This window comes from Pseudorca crassidens, chromosome 2, assembly GCF_039906515.1.
Source record: "Pseudorca crassidens isolate mPseCra1 chromosome 2, mPseCra1.hap1, whole genome shotgun sequence".
In the NCBI taxonomy this organism is placed as follows: Eukaryota; Metazoa; Chordata; class Mammalia; order Artiodactyla; family Delphinidae; genus Pseudorca; species Pseudorca crassidens.
This window is the reverse complement of record NC_090297.1, coordinates 158,685,070-158,703,150: the sequence shown is the minus strand read 5'-3', so window position 1 is coordinate 158,703,150 and position 18,081 is coordinate 158,685,070.

The window sequence follows — 18,081 nt, the reverse complement described above, 5'->3', positions numbered from 1 at the left end:
TTTGAAAATAAAAATCACTCCACTCAATGCAAATGCCACCTAAGGGGCCTTGCATGGAAAAAGATAATGGGAGCACCATAGTTAAAACACATGTATAAACAAGGTTTCTAGTAGAGACAAAAATAAGTCCAAAGTCATATGGATGGAAGGTTTTAAATTGTGCTCAGAATTAACACTGAGTCCAGTCTTCACTTCTGTGATCCAAATATGCCTCAAGAATAACAACATACTCTTGATTGGATCCTTCTGTGTTATTTACTCAGGATGGCTTCTGTATTAATAACATCTTCCATTTATTATCATACCATGATCCATTTTGATAATTAACAAAATCATACAAATTAGGAAGAACAGGCATGATCTCCTGTTTGTATAAGTTCCCCACACATTTAACAGAGAGGAAGGTGTGTTGCTCAGATGGTGGCCTAGGTAAGGGGACTAAAGCTCACTAGCATTTCTTTGCCAAGGTGATTAAGTGCCAGAACCTGGACTAGAACCTAGGTGTTTTGACTCTTTCTTTGTGCTTTACCCTGACATGCTTTAGAATAAACTCCTATCAGAAATTCCCAGTGTGGTCATGGAATTTGTTTTTATTTCTGTTCTATTTTGTTTGCTTTGCATTTTCCCATGTGTGGTAATTTCTGATATACTTTGAAGTGTCATGGCAGATTTGCCAGTGGGTCATCTCTGCTGCTAGAAAGACAAATCCTTTAGAAAATTTTAGTTTTGAAAAAATCAGAAGTTTCCAGCAGCCATGCCAATTGCAAATAGATGGTACAGCAACTGTCACCTTTATAGAAGTAAGCCATTTATTACATAGAAAAATTAAAAGATTGAAACCATTTTTCATTAACAGCAATAGTTAGTTAGCTATTCCTTGAGACTTAGCCTCTGGGAAAAACTTTTTATTGAATGTATTCAAACAAAAGCTGTAATCAGATTGCAAAATGACCCTTACATTCTTAATTTATTTAAAATAAGATTTTTGATTCTAAACTTCCACATTTATCAGGACTATTCATTTATAACTCATAATTTCACATTCAAGCATCCGCAAAAGATAAGAATAAATATTCTGCATAAACTCCAAGCTAGATGTGCACAGTCAGGTAAATCTTGGTGTGCCACAGACATAGTTTCATTTCCCCTCTATCTATCCCAGTCCTAGGTATCTTCTCTGAACAAGAGCTCAGGTCACACCTACTTTGAGAGCATCAGATTCTTCTGATCTTCCACCTTTCCCAATTTCTCTGTCCATTATAGTTTGTGCTACAAAATTTACCACTATGTCACAGAACTCTACCCTTTAAAATGGTGATTTTTTATGATAAATGTTATTTGTATATTTATCCCGAGAAAAAAATTGGGGGGAAAATATGGGTTTATTTTAATGAAGGCCATGTTTAAGTCTAAAGAGCTTAAAAATAAAGAACTTTTGTTATTGTTTCTTTAAAAATTTACCACTTAATTTTATATTTCTTGGATTATTTCACGTATGTACATTATTTATTATATCGCCCTAACTAGACTGATTGTAAGCTTCCTGAAAGCTTGAATCCTGTCTAAACATTTCTAAGTCCTTCTCAAGACTTATAAGAGTGCTGTGAAAGAACAGATAGTAAATCAGTAACTACTGATCTATTAAGAAGGATTTTGTTGGACACACCTCAATTTGATGTTCTCTTAAAGTTATTGGGAAGCAGCCACATAGAAAGTCACAAAATCTCATCTTACCTCATTTTATCTCAAAATTCTCATTTAATATTATTTAATCACTTTATTCTGTAACCAAATTACCCTTCACATTTGTAAGAAGGAGATTTCACAGAAGCAGAAATAGAGTAGACAGTAATTTTCAGTAATTAACTGTAGGGCATGGTACCTTGGACAGCGTCTTGGTGTATTGTATGATTCAACAGTCATTCGATGGACTGAGTGGGATATTTGATTAAATGAGCCTTCAGAAAGCAAATAACTAAGAAAAGAGAAATCGGCAGAGATGGAAGCAGCATGACAGACAGCAGAACAGTGATACTCAATTGGTGCATTAGTGCACTTCAGAAACCCCTAGGGCACCTTGGGCTTCCTGTCTCCTTGTATATCATGGGAGGCTGGGGGCTCCCCAGAGTCTACATCAGCCAGATGGTGGCAGGACATCTGGAGCATGTCTGCTGCTGCTGAGTCGCCCTGCATTGACAAGGGGAGAAGAGACTGGGCCAGGTCAAGCCATGTGGCTCTAATGTGTGTACACTGCTTGCCCTCCATCATGCACTGTGGAAAGGCCTTCAGTTCAGCAAGGGCAGGATGGTGCCTGTCACCCTTCCCTCTCCAAAGTGAATGTTAAGAAGCTGACATTTATCAAAATGAACAAACACCTGCTGCCAGTGAAGCATGCCCTAAATAAGGATACATAGAAGAAAGAGCATCTAGAGAGTTTGTGATGAGAGCCAGGGGCTCTTGAGACCTAGTGCCTCCAAATGCAAGTTTTCCCTCATACTGTGCATGACATTTTATTACAACCAGCTATACCCCTGCAAGAAGGGAATTCTGTGTCCATGATCTTACTTTGCAGAGACAGAGGAAACAGTATGCAGGTTTCTTCCTGAGATATATCCTAGAGTCTCAGCCTTTTGTTTCTTCTTTCTCATATACAGCAGTTCATTTATATTCCACTGGGCTTCTGCACATAAAATTCATCTCTGTGTGGGTGGAAGTAGCCCCAACTTACTTCCGTGCTGTTCACAGAGTTATTTTCATTATTGGTACATGATGTGCTATCTCTGTAACTCACTGTACTTGGAGAAACAAGTGTTGGACTCTAAAGGGGTAAAATCCAGTTTAATTGCCTTAACTCTACTGTCACCATCAGGGTAAACATTTCTCTCCATCACCCCTCATCACATGCCTCTACCACAAAACTTAGGTCTAGACATTCAATAAGAAAACTGGTGTAGACTTCCACTGACTTAGAATTTAAGCTGTGCTCAATGCTCTCCATTCCTATCACATAAACAGAAAAAGTAAACTAATTTGGTGTATTCCATATCCCTTGCTGAGAAACTCCCTCTGGCACCATGCAAGATCTTAAACATAATTTCTGGTAAGGATTTGGTCTGGTTTCAGAAGAGGGAGCTAACACTTACTGAGTGCCTTCTATGTGCCAGACATTTTCACCAGTCTTATTTTGTTAATTATGCTCACAATAGCTCTGGAAAGTGCATATTATTAACCTCATCTTGTGGATGAGAAAACTGAGGCAAAAAGAGGTTCAGTAACTTGCCAACAGTCATGCAGCTAGTAAGTGACAGAGTCAGGATTTAAATTCAGGACTGCCTATTTCCAGGGTCCAAGTCCTTTCCGCTCTGCCATGCTGCTTCTCCTAGTTAGTGCAGGTCCTGTGGGATGAGTGCATCATTTGGAGTGCAGCAAAAGAGAAAGCCGAGAGGACCCTGTTCAGAAAGTCGTAAATGCTCTCTGTTCTTCCCTACACATAATGCAGCAGCACTTGAAGAAAGAAGCAGGCCTCCTTTCCATCAAACCCCTTTGGGGCTTGCTGAGTACAGCTGGATCACGACACATTCTTTCTATCATGTTTCTCAGTCATTGTAAGGTTCTGTTAGCTTTCAATTACTCCTTAATATCTGACTCTGGCTGTCCTGCTTCCAGAGATAAGAGGGCTGCAAAAATCATCCCTGCTCAAAACCAAGATCTCCGATTAAAAAGCTTCAAGTAGTCAGTCTCCACAGGCTGTGGAGCCAGTCTGCCCAAGTTCAAATATGGCTCTGCCACTTACTAGCTGATTTGTATTTGGCAAATTGTTTCCCTTTTCTGTGTCTTGGTCTCCTCATATGTAAAACTGGAAATAATAACAGTACATATTTCACAGGGTTGTGGTGGAGATTTAATGAGGTAATATACGCACAGCACTTAGATGATACCTGACCCTTAGAAAGGGCTTCTAGCTATGGTTGCCATGTAGGCAGATGTTCCCTTTGCACTGTGGCAATGACCCTGGGAGAGATTTCCTTGCTTCCGCTAGAACCACAGCATGGCTGACCAGGAGTCTTTATGAGTATTTGGGGAATGCAGTTCTTATTTTCTGTTTGATGTGTCCTTGAAGCAGGCCTGGGTTCTTTCCTTTGTATCCATGGATTTATTCCTCATTTCAGACTTCTATTATTTGGGAAAGGCAAGGGGCAATGCTAGATGTCTTATGCTGGTAAAAATCTTCAGCTGGGAATGTAACCTACTTCACATCCTTTGCACTGGCCTTTCCCTGGCATCTATCATGACAACATTCCATTTTATTTCAGCCCATTTCATAGGCTGTGGATGTGTTCTATGTCCTACAGTAGTTTTAGAGGATCTGAAAGAATCACTGAAATGAAGGAGCTTGACCTCAAGGAACTTCCAGCCTGTACCCTTTTGTCAGTCTTCCAATTTCCTTTACACCTACAAGAATGCCTTTCTGATGGTGGCATCCATGTATATATTCAGATGAGTTTGCTGAAGTTGGCAGCATTATTATATCCTGATAGCTTGGTGTAGCTGTAGTTAAGAAACGTACCCGAGTGCATTCTAAGACAATTATTTTTAACGTCTCTTTCCTTCTCCATTTATACAAGTAGAAAGGTTTGAAAATGTGTAATGAGATGTTTTTGTAAAATCTTGTCCAATATTTAAGAAACATTGGTCTACCTTGATGGGCCAAGTGTTGTTCTCAGCACTGTAGAAAATGCAAGTCCTCTGCTCTCATGGAACATGCATTCCAGGGGAGGAAACAGCCAACAAACAGGCACTGATCAGGATAATTTTGGTAAAGTACTATGAAGAAAAAGGAGGAAGAGGCAGAGGAAGAGGAAGGACAGGGGGCAGGAAGAACCAGGTAACATGACAGAGAGTAAGTTACAGAAAATGTGGCAGCACAAGGGCTTTTTGAGGTTGAGGACGTGAGAAAGTCCTTTCTAAAGCAGTGACATTTAAGTTGAGACCTAAAAGAGGAGCGAGCCAGCCGCTTAGAGTGAGCGGAAGAGCCTTCTAGGAAAAAGGAACAGCAAGTGCAAAGTCCCCGAGGCAGAAAAAAGCATGCTATTCAAGCCAGAGAAAGCATGCCAGTTGGCTGAAGTAGGGGGAGAGTGGTTCAGCATAAGATTGCAGGTGTAGACAGTAACCAGCTCAGGCAGGGCCTTGGGGACCATGGTGAAGAGTTTGCATTTGATGGTGAAACCTGTCTGGCATGTTAGCGGCTTGTACCGCATGCTAGGCTCCACACAAATGTCTCTCCTTCCTTTGATCTGGCATGATCTTCCTCCAACTTTAATAACCATTTGCTACACCAAATTTTTCAACAGTGCTAAAGTAGAGAAGAAAAAGCATAGGAAGGAAGCAAGTTTTAGAGAAACTTTGCCAAATCTGGATGGAAAGGAAGGAAAATAAATCTTTAGTCTGGGTGCTCATATGTTTGAAGCAGCGGTGGCTCTCATCTGGTCTGTTACGAAGACAAGACTGGTCAGTGAACAGCAATCTAAGTTCCTTTGGATAACAGTTTCAATTGTTTTAAAGCAAATCACTGGTATCAGAAAGGGCAACGTTTATCTTACAGACACATTCAAAATCCCAGACATAATTCATCAATTAAATCATATAAATAACAGCTTTCTTCTGGTTCCTGAGTCTGAACTTAAAATGGGATAAGGCAAGGGCAGCCTATTTGTCAGTTATGTGCCAAAAAAATCAGAGTCCAGTGTTCAGAAACAAAACCTAGAGTAAAAGGGTAGCATAAATCCCTCAGATAAACTAGATATTAAATGATGCTTTAGATAACTGCTCTGTATAATTTGTTAGTTTAAATGTTATTGCACCATTAAGACAGTATCTATTTCTTGTAGAATGTGGTCCAAACTGCTATTTTAAATAGCTAATCAAACAATATGTAGAAAATTAATGTCATTTTAAGGTCTTTCCTTTTATTGTTTGCTTTAATTTATCTAAAGTTCTGGTCTGCTCTCTGTAACATTCAAAATGAAAAGGATAAGAAAACCTTCTACAGCAAGACCACATGAAAAGGATCACTTTCCTCACCACAGTGAATAGAAGGGAAACCCCTTGATTTAGGAATAAGAACTTCCTCTCTGGCAGATTTAATTAAATAACTAAATGTTAATAAAGCATTTGTCAGTGGACTATCTGATTACTTTGAAAGCAATATATTCCCCAAGTTCATTTTCCAAACGAGAAAGTTAAGAATCACTACAATTTAGGAAATAATCTCCAGAACAATGCACTTTACAATTCTGGCCAGGAAGAAGTCCTCCATCTTCTTCTCTTTTTTGTAAAACTAATGCTATTCGTTGTCTTTCCGTGTATTTGAAGCCAGGAAGTAAAGATCTCCCCAAATTTAGAGAATAAAATCACTTTTCTAACAGCTCCTCTTAGAATGGGCTCCAAAGTGCAAAATAAAAAATACAGCATACATCTCTTCTCCATATTTATATCTTCTGTATTTACATCAGAAGTGAATTTTAATTTAGGAAGCACAGTAACTTGTATTTTAAGAACAAATTAGCCTCATTAGCTAGTACAAAATGCTGCTCCTCCAGCTATCATTTTGAGATTTTTAAAAAATTAGACTCATCTCTCCTTTGCCTTCAGAAGCCAATCCTCAGGTTAAGTGACAGCCTTCAGCCATACATACAGAATAAGGCAAATCATTTCTTGCTTTTGGTCCTGTCTTTGCAGATATCAGGAGCATCCGGAAGGATGGAAAAGATAAGCTATCAGCTACAAGTACTTATATAGGGAGTATACTAAAACCAAATTTAAAAACGATCACCTCTGAGTGGAACTTTGCAGAGGAACAGGCATCCAGGGAGATTTCTGGGGTTCTGACAGATGAGTAGGTCCACTTAATTCTTCAGTGTTGAAGGGTCATGGCCAGGGTAAATCTAATGGCTTTGGAATGGAAAGTATGATAACAATGTAACATATTTTTCCAGCCAGAGGCACTCCTTTCACTCTCCTAAAAAGATACTTTAATAATCTCCAGCCATGGCGCTCCTTTTACTCTCCTAAAAAGATACTTTAATAATCTCATAGCTGTCATTCAGCAAGAAGTTTTCCTTCTTGTAAATGTCAGTCCTCTATTTTATTTTACTTTATTTTATTTTATTTTATTTATTTATTTTTGGCTGTGTTGGGTCTTCATTGCAGTGCGTGGGCTTCTCATTGTGGTGGTTTCTCTTGCTGCAGAGCACGGGCTCTAGGTGCACAGGCTTCAGTAGTTGTGGCACATGGGCTTAGTTGCTCCGCGGCATGTGGGATCTTCCTGGACCAGGGATCGAACCTGTGTCCCCTGCCTTGTCAGGTGGATTCTTAACCACTGCGCCACCAGGGAAGTCCCAGTCCTCCCTTTTAAACTACAGTATATACTTTTATGCTAATTATACTTTAATAATTCTTGACTCATAGGTAACACATCAGGAAAACACCCTTAAATTTAAATGCTCCACTGTTGTTACTCTTTTAAGCCAAACCACACAGTCTTTTTTCTCATAAATCAGCCTATCTCTTGTTAATCACTATTGTTGCTTTATGCTGATTTCCCCCTAGTTCCTCTATATCTGTCTGCTCCCAGGATTCACAGACCTGAACATAATACTCCAGGTGTGTTCCTGCCAAAAGCACTAAATTATGCCACCTTTCCCTCATGATGTGATGTCTCCACACATATAGCCCCAAATCACATTAGCTTCCGTGGCATATTGCAAACACGTCTAATTTGTTGTCCATTCTCTCTCAGTCTCTCTGGAATTACTGTTTCTGGAGTTTTCCTTGCTTCTGCTTACTTTTATAGCTTGCTTTTTTCCCTCCAAAGCATTGGGGTTACACCTGTCAGGTTTAATTCTCATTTTGTTTGATCCTCTCTACATTTTTAACCTCAGAAACCCTGTGTAGCATTTCTCTTTATTCACTGGTGTGTTTCCAGTGCTTCTTGATTTAATTTCATCTGTAAATCTAATTAACATGCTGTTTACTACATTTTTTCCAGGTTATAAATGGACATGCTCAGAAAAAAATCACACTAACAGAGATTCCCGGGGCCCTACCCAGCATCTCTCCTACTGGGACAGTCTCAGAAAGTGCAATTAACTTTCTCTAGCTCAGGGGATGGCTGCTTCAGTCACTTTACACCATTTTGATGGACAGCTGGGTCTCCCCCCTAATCAGCCAATTTGGAGCTAGAACAATTACAAAAGACAGCAATTACTGAATGCAGTCTGTCATTGTAAAGATGGAGGTTGAGAAGAGGAAAAGGAAAGAAGAAATGGCCCAAGTTTAGAGTCAGATGATAAAAAAAAGATCTCAGCCCTCTTGTGGGAGTGGGCCTAATCAGGGGGACTCTGAAAAGCAAAGAGACTCCTAGGTTCGAGGAGGTGAAAATGCAAACCTGCTTTTCTAGAGAGCCTCCAGTTCATCTCTGGACTTCTAGTAACCAGACTCATGATTGTTTCTGTTGCTATTGTTGTTCTTAAAGATTCCAAGAGTTTCTGACAATCATGCTCAGATATTTAAACAATTACTCTTATTTCCTTATGTCTTTATTTTTTGTTATCATTTAAATACGTTTCACTTGCGTTTTTAAAGTATATACAATGACTGACTGGATCTTTTTTAAATTTTTATTTATTTATTTTATTTTTATTTTATTATGGCAGTGATGGGTCTTCATTGTGATGTACAGGCTCTTCATTGTTGCGTGTGGGCTTCTCTAGTTGTGGTGTGTGGGCTCCAGAGTGTGTGGGCTCAGTAGTTGCAGTGCACGGGCTTAGTTGCCCCGCAGCATGTGGGATCTTAGTTCCCCAACCAGGGATCAAACCCACATCCCCTGCATTGGAAGGAGAATTCTTAACCACTGGACTGCCAGGGAAGTCCCTTCTGACTGGATCTTTTTTTACAATGATCACAAACTGTAAAACTTTGAAGAGACGGCCTGTCATGGTGCCTTCTTTAGGCTGAGTAATTCTAAGTTCTTGAAATTTCCCTAATTTTACTTTAGCAATTATCTCAAAAGCACCATATACCTTCTCCATAGCCAGTGAAAAGACCCAAAACTGGGATACTAATTAATGAACAAGTACTATTTCTCAATTTTAATGGTTACAGTCTTATTAAAACATCATATAAATAAATAAATAAATGCTAGTATATCATGGAAAAAAACCAAAAGAAAAACAATATGTATCTCTATTTAAATATGAATTTGGAGGTGGAGTCAAGATGGCGGTGTGGGAAGATGCAGAGTTAAGTGTCTCCCCACAATTAGGGCACCTGCAGGCTGCTGGTGGGGGACCCTGACACCCAAGGAGATGGGAGGAACCCCAGAGTGAACCAGTAGGACACAGGGGGACTGAGGGGAGAGGAGAAGTGGAGGCCAGACAGAATCAGTACCCCTGAGGCTGGGGAGATCAGGAGAGGCAGGTGGGAGGAATCCTCCGGGAAAAGCAGGAGAGGAGCGGAGGGTGATCGTCTGGCCCACTCAGGCCAGGGAGCCTGCTGAGCTCCCAGGCCGGTCCCCTGCCCTCCAAAGCCCCCTCCAGGCTGCGTAGGTCCTTGAGGGCATAGGAGGGAGGCCAGGGAGATCCGGAGAGTCAGGCGGGAGGGGCCCTTCCAGACCCGAAGAGCAGGAGAGGAGAGGAGGGCATTTGCCCCACCCACTCGAGTCCAGGAAGCCTGTGATCTCCCAGGTGAGGTCCCCTGCCCTCTGAGACCAGGGGTAGGGGCCCACCTGGGCCCCTTGTGTTCCTTGAGCCTAATCCCCACCCTCCCACAGTCACCAGGGCCTTTTCCAGCCCTGTGTCCTGAGCATTGGCCCCGCCCACTGCCCAAACCTCGCCCTTGCTTAGGCCCTGCCCTCTACAGCCAAAGCCTTCCCCTCCTTTTTTTTCCTTTTCCCTCCTCCTCTTTTTTACTATTGTGGTACTGATGTACTTTCCAGTTGTTGATTCATCTATATTTTTATTTTTGTATTCATCCTAACATATCTGTTAGTTTCCTAGTCTAATTTTATTTTTTACTTTGTTATTGTTGGGGTTTTGTTTTGTTTTGTTTTGTTTTTGCTGCCCCAGGCAGCTTGTGGGATCTTGGTTCACAAGCCCAGGGTTGGGGCAAAGCTCTTGTGGTGGGAGCTCTGAGTCCAAACCACTAGACTAACACATAACCTCAGACCCCAGGGAATATTCATCGGAGTAAGGTCTCATGGAGTTCCTCATCTCAGCACCAAGACCCAGCTCTACCCAATAATCTACAAACCCGAGTGTTGGAAGCCTCAGGCCAAACAACCAGTGAGACAGGAACACAGGCCCACTCATAAAAAAAAAAAGGGGGGGCCGGCAAAATAATATGTCACAGATGAAGGAGCAAGGTAAAAACCTACAAGACCAAATAAATGAAGAGGAAATAGGAAATCTACCTGAAAAAGAATTCAGAGTAATGATAGTAAAGATGATCCAGAATCTCAGATGTAGAATGGAAGCACAGATTAAGAAAGTACAAGAAGTGTTTAACAAAAATCTAGAAGAACTAAAGAACAAACAAGCAGAGATGAACAGCACAATAACTGAAATGAAAAATACACTAGAAGGAATCAGTAACAGAATAACTGAGGCAAAAGAACGAATAAGTGAGCTGGAAGACAAAATGGTGGAAATAACTGCCGTGGAGCTGAATAAAGAAAAAAGAATGAAAAGAATTGAAGACAATCACAGGCACCTCTGGGACAACAGTAAATGTACCAACATTCGAATTATGGGGGTCCAGAAGAAAGAAAGAAAAAGAAAGGATCTGAGAAAATATTTGAAGAGATTATAGTCCAAAACTTTCCTAACATGGGAAAGGAAATAGTCATCCAAGTTCAGGAAGCACAAAGAGTCCCATACAGGATAAACCCTAGGAAAAACACACCAAGACACATATTAATCAAACTAACAAAAATTAAATTCAGAGAAAAAATATTAAATGCAGCAAGGGAAAAACAAAAAATAATATACAAAGGAATCCCCATAAGGTTATCAGCTAATTTTTCAGCAGAGACTCTGCAGGCCAGAAGGGAGTGGCAGGATATACTTAAAATGATGAAAGAGAAAAACCTACAACCAAGATTACTCTACCCAGCAAGGATCTCATTCAGATTTGATGGAGAAGTCAAAAGATTTTCAGACAAGCAAAAGCTAAGAGAATTCAGCACCACTGACCCAGCTATACAACAAATGCTAAAGAAACTTCTCTAAGTGGGAAACACAAGAGAAGAAAAGGACCTACATAAACAGACCCAAAACAATGAAGAAAATGGTAATAGGAACATACATATCAATAATTACCTTAAAAGTGAATGGATTAAATGCTCCAACAAAAAGACACAGGCTTGCTGAATGGATACAAAAACAAGACCCATATATATGCTGTCTACAAGAGACCCACTTCAGACCTAGGGACACATACAGACTGAAAGTGAGGGGATGGAAAAAGATATTCCATGCAAATGGAAATCAAAACAAAGCTGGAGTAGCAATACTCGTAACAGATAAAATAGACTTTAAAATAAAGGCTGTTACAAGAGATAAGGAGGGACACTACATAATGATCAAAGGATCAATACAAGAAGAAGATATAACAATTATAAATGTTTATGCACCCAACATAGGAGCACCACAGTACATAAGGCAAATGCTAACAACCATGAAAGGAGAAATCGACAGTAACACAATCATAGTAGGGGACATTAACACCCCACTTACACCAATGGACAGATGATTGAAACAGAAAATAGATAAGGAAACACAAGCTTTAAATGACACAATAGACCATCTATTTGGTCTATTGATATTTACAGAACATTCCACCCAAAAGTGGCAGAATACACTTTCTTCTCAAGTGCACATGGAACATTCTCCAGGATAGATCACATCTGTGGTCACAAATCAAGCCTCGGAAAATTTAAGAAAATTGAAATCATATCAGGCATCTTTTCTGACCACAATGCTATGGCATTTGAAATCAATTACAGGAAAAAAAAACTGTAAAAAACACGAATACATGGAGGCTAAACAGTGCACTACTAAATAACCAAGAGATCACTGAGGAAATCAAAGAAGAAATTAAAAAATACATAGAAACAAATGACAATGAAAACACGATGACCCAAAACCTATGGGACACAGCAAAAGCAGTTCTAAGAGGGATGTTTATAACAACACACTCTCACCTCAAGAAACAAGAAAAATCTCAAATAAACAATCTAACCCTAGACTTAAAACAACTAGAGAAAGAAGAACAAAGAAAACCCAAAGTCATTAGAAGGAAAGAAATCATAAAGTTCAGAGCAGAAATAAATGAAATAGAAACGAAGAAAACAATAGCAAAGATCAATAAAACTAAAAGCTGGTTCTTTGAGAAGATAAACAAAATTGATAAACCATTAGCCAGACTCATCAAGAAAAAGAGGGAGAGGACTCAAATCAATAAAATTGGAAATGAAAAAGGAGAAATCACAACTGACACTGCAGAAACACAAAGGATTATAAGAGACTGCTACAAACAATGATATGCCAATAAAATGGACAACCACAAAGAAATGGACACATTCTTGGAAAGGTACAATTTTCCAAGACTGAACAGGAAGACTTAGAAAATATAAACAGACCTATCACAAATAATGAAATTGAAACTGTAATTTAAAATTATCCAACAAACAAAAGTCCAGGACCAGATGGCTTCACAGGTAAATTCTACCAAACATTTAGAGAAGAGCTAACACCGATCCTTCTCAAACTTTTCCAAAAATTGCAGAGGGAGAAATACTCCCAAATTCATTCTATGAAGCCACCATCACCCTGATACCAAAACCAGAAAAAGATATCACAAAAAAAGAAAATTATAGACCAATATCACTGATGAACATAGGTGCAAAAATCCTCAAAAAAATACCAGCAAACAGAATCTAACAGCACATTAAAAGGATCATACACCATGATCACGTAGGATTTATCCCAGGGATGCAAGGATTCTTCAATATACACAAATCAATCAGTGATACACCACACTAACAAATTAAGGAATAAAAAACATATGATCATCTCAATAGATACAGGAAAAGCTTTTGACAAAATTCAACACCATTTATGATAAAAACTCTCCAGAAAATTGTCATGGAGGGAACTTACCTCAACATAATAAAGGCCATATATGACAAACCCACATCATACTCAATGGTGAAAAACTGAAAGCATTTCCTCTAAGATCAGGAACAAGACAAGGATGTCCACTCTCACCACTATTATTCAACATAGTTTTGGAAGTCCTAGCCACAGCAATCAGAGAAGCAAAAGCAATAAAAGGAATACAAATTGGAAAAGAAGTAAAACTGTCACTGTTTGCCAATGACATGATACTATACATAGAAAAATCCTACAGATGCCACCAGAAAACTACTAGAAATAATCAGTGAATTTGGTAAAGTTGCAGGATACAAAATTAATACACAGAAATCTCTGGCATTCCTTTACACCAACAACGAAAAATCAGAAAGAGAAATTAAGGAAACACTCCTATTTACCATTGTAACTAAAAGAATAAAATACCTAGGAATAAACCTGCCTAAGGAAGTGAAAGACTTGTACTCAGAAAACTATAAAACATTGATGAAAGAAATCAAAGATGACATAAACAGATGGAGAAATATACCATGTTCTTGGATTGGAAGAATCAATATTGTGAAGATGCATCTACTAGCCAAAGCAATCTACAGATTCAATGCAATCCCTATCAAACTACCAATGGCTTTCTTCATGGAATTAGAACAAAAAATTTTACAATTCGTATGGAAACACAAAAGACCCCGAATAGCCAAAGCAATCTTGAGAAAGAAAAATGGAGTTGGAGGAATCAGGCTCCCTGACTTCAAACTATACCACAAAGCTGCAGTAATCAAGACAGTATGGTGCTGGCACAAAAATAGAAATATAGATCAATGGAACAGGATAGAAAACCCAGAGATAAACCCACGCACATATGGTCACCTTATTTTTGGTAAAGGAGGCAAGAATATACAATAGAGAAAAGACAGCCTCTTCAATAAGTGGTGCTGGGCTAGAGGGGTGGGATAGGGAGGGTGGGAAGCGGGGAGACGCAAGAGGGAAGAGATATGGGGATATATGTACATGTATAACTGATTCACTTTGTTATAAAGCAGAAACTAACACACCATTGTAAAGCAATTATACTCCAATAAAGGTGTTAAAAAAAAAAAAGTGGTGCTGAGAAAACTGGACAGCTACATGTAAAAGAATGAAATTAGAACACTTCCTAACACCATACACAAAAATAAACTCAAAATGGATTAAAGACCTAAATGTAAGGCCAGACACTATAAAATTCTTAGAGGAAAACATAGGAAGAGCACTCTTTGACATAAACCACAGCAAGATCTTTTTTGACCTGCCTCCTAGAGTAATGGAAATAAAAACAAAAATAAACAAATGGAACTTAATTAAACTTAAGAGCCTTTGCACAACAAAGGAACCATAAACATGACAAAAAGACAACCCTCAGAATGGGAGAAAATATTTGCAAATGAAACAACAGACAAAGGATTAATCTCCAAAATATACAAGCAGCTCATGCAGCTCCATATCAAAAAAGCAAAGAACCCAATGCAAAAATGGGCAGAAGACCTAAATAGACATTTCTCCAAAGAAGATATACAGATTGCCAACAAACTTATGAAAGGATGCTCCACATCACTAATTATTAGAGAAATGCAAATCAAAACTACAATGAGGTATCACCTCACACTGGTTAGAATGGCCATCATAAAAAAGCTACAAACAAATGCTGGAGAGAGTGTGGAGAAAAGGGAACCCTCTTGCACTGTTGGTGGGAATGTAAGTTGATAGAGCCACTATGGAGAACAGTATGGAAGTTTCTTAAAAAACTAAAAAAAGAACTACCATATGATCCAGCAATCCCACTACTGGGCATATACCCTGAGAAAACCATAATTCAAAAAGAGACATGTACCACAATGTTCACTGCAGCACTATTTACAATAGCCAGGACATGGAACCAACCTAAATACCCATCGACAGATGAATGGATAAAGAAGATGTGGCACATATATACAATGGAATATTACTCAGCCATAATAAGAAACGAAATTGAGTTATTTGTAGTTAGGTGGACAGACCTAGAGTCTGTCATACAGAGTGAAGTAAGTTAGAAAGAGAAAAACAAATACTGTATGCTAACACATATATATGGAATGTAAGAAAAAAATGGTACTGATGAAACTAGTTGCAGGGCAAGAATAAACAGATAGACATAGAAAATGGACTTGAGGACATGGGGTGGGAGGGTGATGCTGGGGCGAAGGAAGAGTAGCATCGACATATATACACTACTGAATGTAAAATAGTTAGCTGGTGGGAAGCAGCAGCATAGCACAGGGAGATTGGCTAGGTGCTTTGCGATGACCTAGAGGGGTGGGATATGGAGGATGGGAGGGAAGCTCAAGAGGGAGGGGATATGGGGACATGTGTATATATATGGTTGGTTCACTTTGTTGTGCAACAAAAACTAACACAGTATTGTGAAGCAATTATACTCCAATAAAGATCTATTAAAATTTTTAAATAAATAAATAAATATGAGTTTAATTAGAATGATTTCTAATTTAATGTGTTTTTTCAATATGGGGGCAGGAGAACAAGAAAGGCTATTTTTTAAAACTTGAGTTATTGGAAGAAGTCATGTCAAAAACTAGAAGAGCTTAATAAAGAAATTCTTCCCAACATAGGTTGGATATTCATCAGGAAGGAGAAGGAAATGAGCTAGAAGAATGGTTGCCAGGGAAAACTTTTTCATATTTGGGGTGAGATAGAAGGGAGAAAAACTCATTAGAGGATCTTTAGATTTTTTGACAAAAGTCTTATACCTTATTCCGCTCCAACTTTTTTCTGTCCTTGTAAAATAAAGAAAAGGAAGGGAAAACCACATAAAAATCCAGCTTCCTGTGAGCAAAAACAAAGGAGGAAAAGGTTTTTAGATGGGAGATGCCCAAGAGAGGTGAGAATTGTGAAGTCAATCAAATGTCTTCTGTGAGGTAAACAGCAAATAGATCGGGGAAGCTTTTGACACCAAAACCTACTGTACCCCTGAAGCAAGTAGACCACACTCAAAGTGGAAGCTTCCACAACATTTTGCACAGGCTTGCAGCTCCACAGGTGAAAATAAGTTAAAGATTTTCTCTCGAGAACAGAATGCAGTAAGTCCAAATTGGATTTAGCAGTGATCCTGATTACTGGCTTTGTCCTTTATTGGTTGTCTGGTCCTGCTTAAGACATTTGATCTCTCTCCATATCAGCTTTCTGTTCAAATATCCTCCCTCATAGGGTTGTAGTAATGATCAAATGAAATAGTGGAAGTGAAACCTCAAACTTGACACAGAAATAAGATGTTTTTCTTAATTAAGGTTTCACAAAAACTGGAATGTTTTATTGCTACTAAGAGTGTTTATAGTTACTGTTAATTGCCACTGGAAAACATTCCATTTTATATTCATTAGTCTTAGACAAATGATATCAACACTTTTCGTTTTCAAACAGACCAAGAAATAGATAAGAATTAAAAATTTTAAAACATTTGAAATATCTATCAAATACATAATTACATATACTCCTAACTGCATTTATTCTGTAACCATCTATGAAAAACAATCAGATTTAGTATGCAGTTTTTCATAGCCTTTCAATCTGAATGTTTGTATCCTATCACTTAAGTACTTTGAAATATTTTGCTATATTTCCATTTATTCTACTTCTTTACTAATGATGTGAAGTAAAAAGCAAGTCATGTAATATTTATCACATTGAAATTATCAAATATTTGGCAATCACAGTGATGAGTCTCCAAACAATGGGGTAGTTAAATTAATTTAGCCACTGGCATTCCTGAAACAACTGGACATATCACTTGTGGGTTGGTTACTTATCAATGAACAGTTGACCCAATTTGGTTGCAAATATGACTGACATTAACCAGACTACAAATATTTACTATGATTATTGCCAATTGTTCACTGATCTGTGATCTAATCTGTTAGTCATTGGTCAACCTGGAAATGACCTGTGCATTTGGATGCACAGGTCATATTATAATTTAGATTTAGCCTCCAACAATGTATAGGCAAGTAAAATACATGTAAAGTATGCTACAGAAAAGTTCTAGGGGTGTGTGTGTGTGTGTGTGTGTGTGTGTATGTGTGTGTGTGTATAAAAGTTAATATTGTCCATTGGCAGTTCTCTAATAAATGAATATCAAAGAATTTTTGTTAGCAATTGAAGGATTCTCTGGTGATTGTACAAAGATAATGATATATCCATATGTGAAAAGAAGGTTGAGAATAGATGAATATAGTCTTAAGGATCAAGAGTATATACACTGGAACTCATTGGTTGGTCTTAGCATCACTCAAAGTGGGTGGGCAGCAAGATATTATGTCCTATAATATGATGCAATAGGAAGTAGTGACACAGCACCAACTATGAAATATTCCTAAAACTTGAACCTGAGTCCAATCAATCCTAGAGCTCTAAACACCAGTTTACAAGAAATACAGGGATAGAGGATACAAGGTCAGACTCAGAATGTAAGACATTCTAAGGACAAATGATCTGGTTTATCCCACTAATCAATGAAATGGAAAGGATAGAATAAAATAAACTTAAGAGACATAATCAGGACCTTTTGGGGTCCTTATTTGAACAAACTAACTGCAGAAACACACACCTGAGATAATCAGGGGACTTCAGAGATAGACTAAGAATTAGGTGATATTGAAGAAATACTTATTTGGAGGGTCATTGTGTTTATAGAATTGCCCTTGTTTGTTAGGAATGAATTATTGAAGCATTTCAAGGTGAAATAGCATTTTGAATTTTCTTTAAAATACTCTATGAAAGGGAGGGGGGAAGTGTGTGAGGGAATGGCAGGGGGAATGATGAAACAAAATTGGCAAAATGTTAATAATTG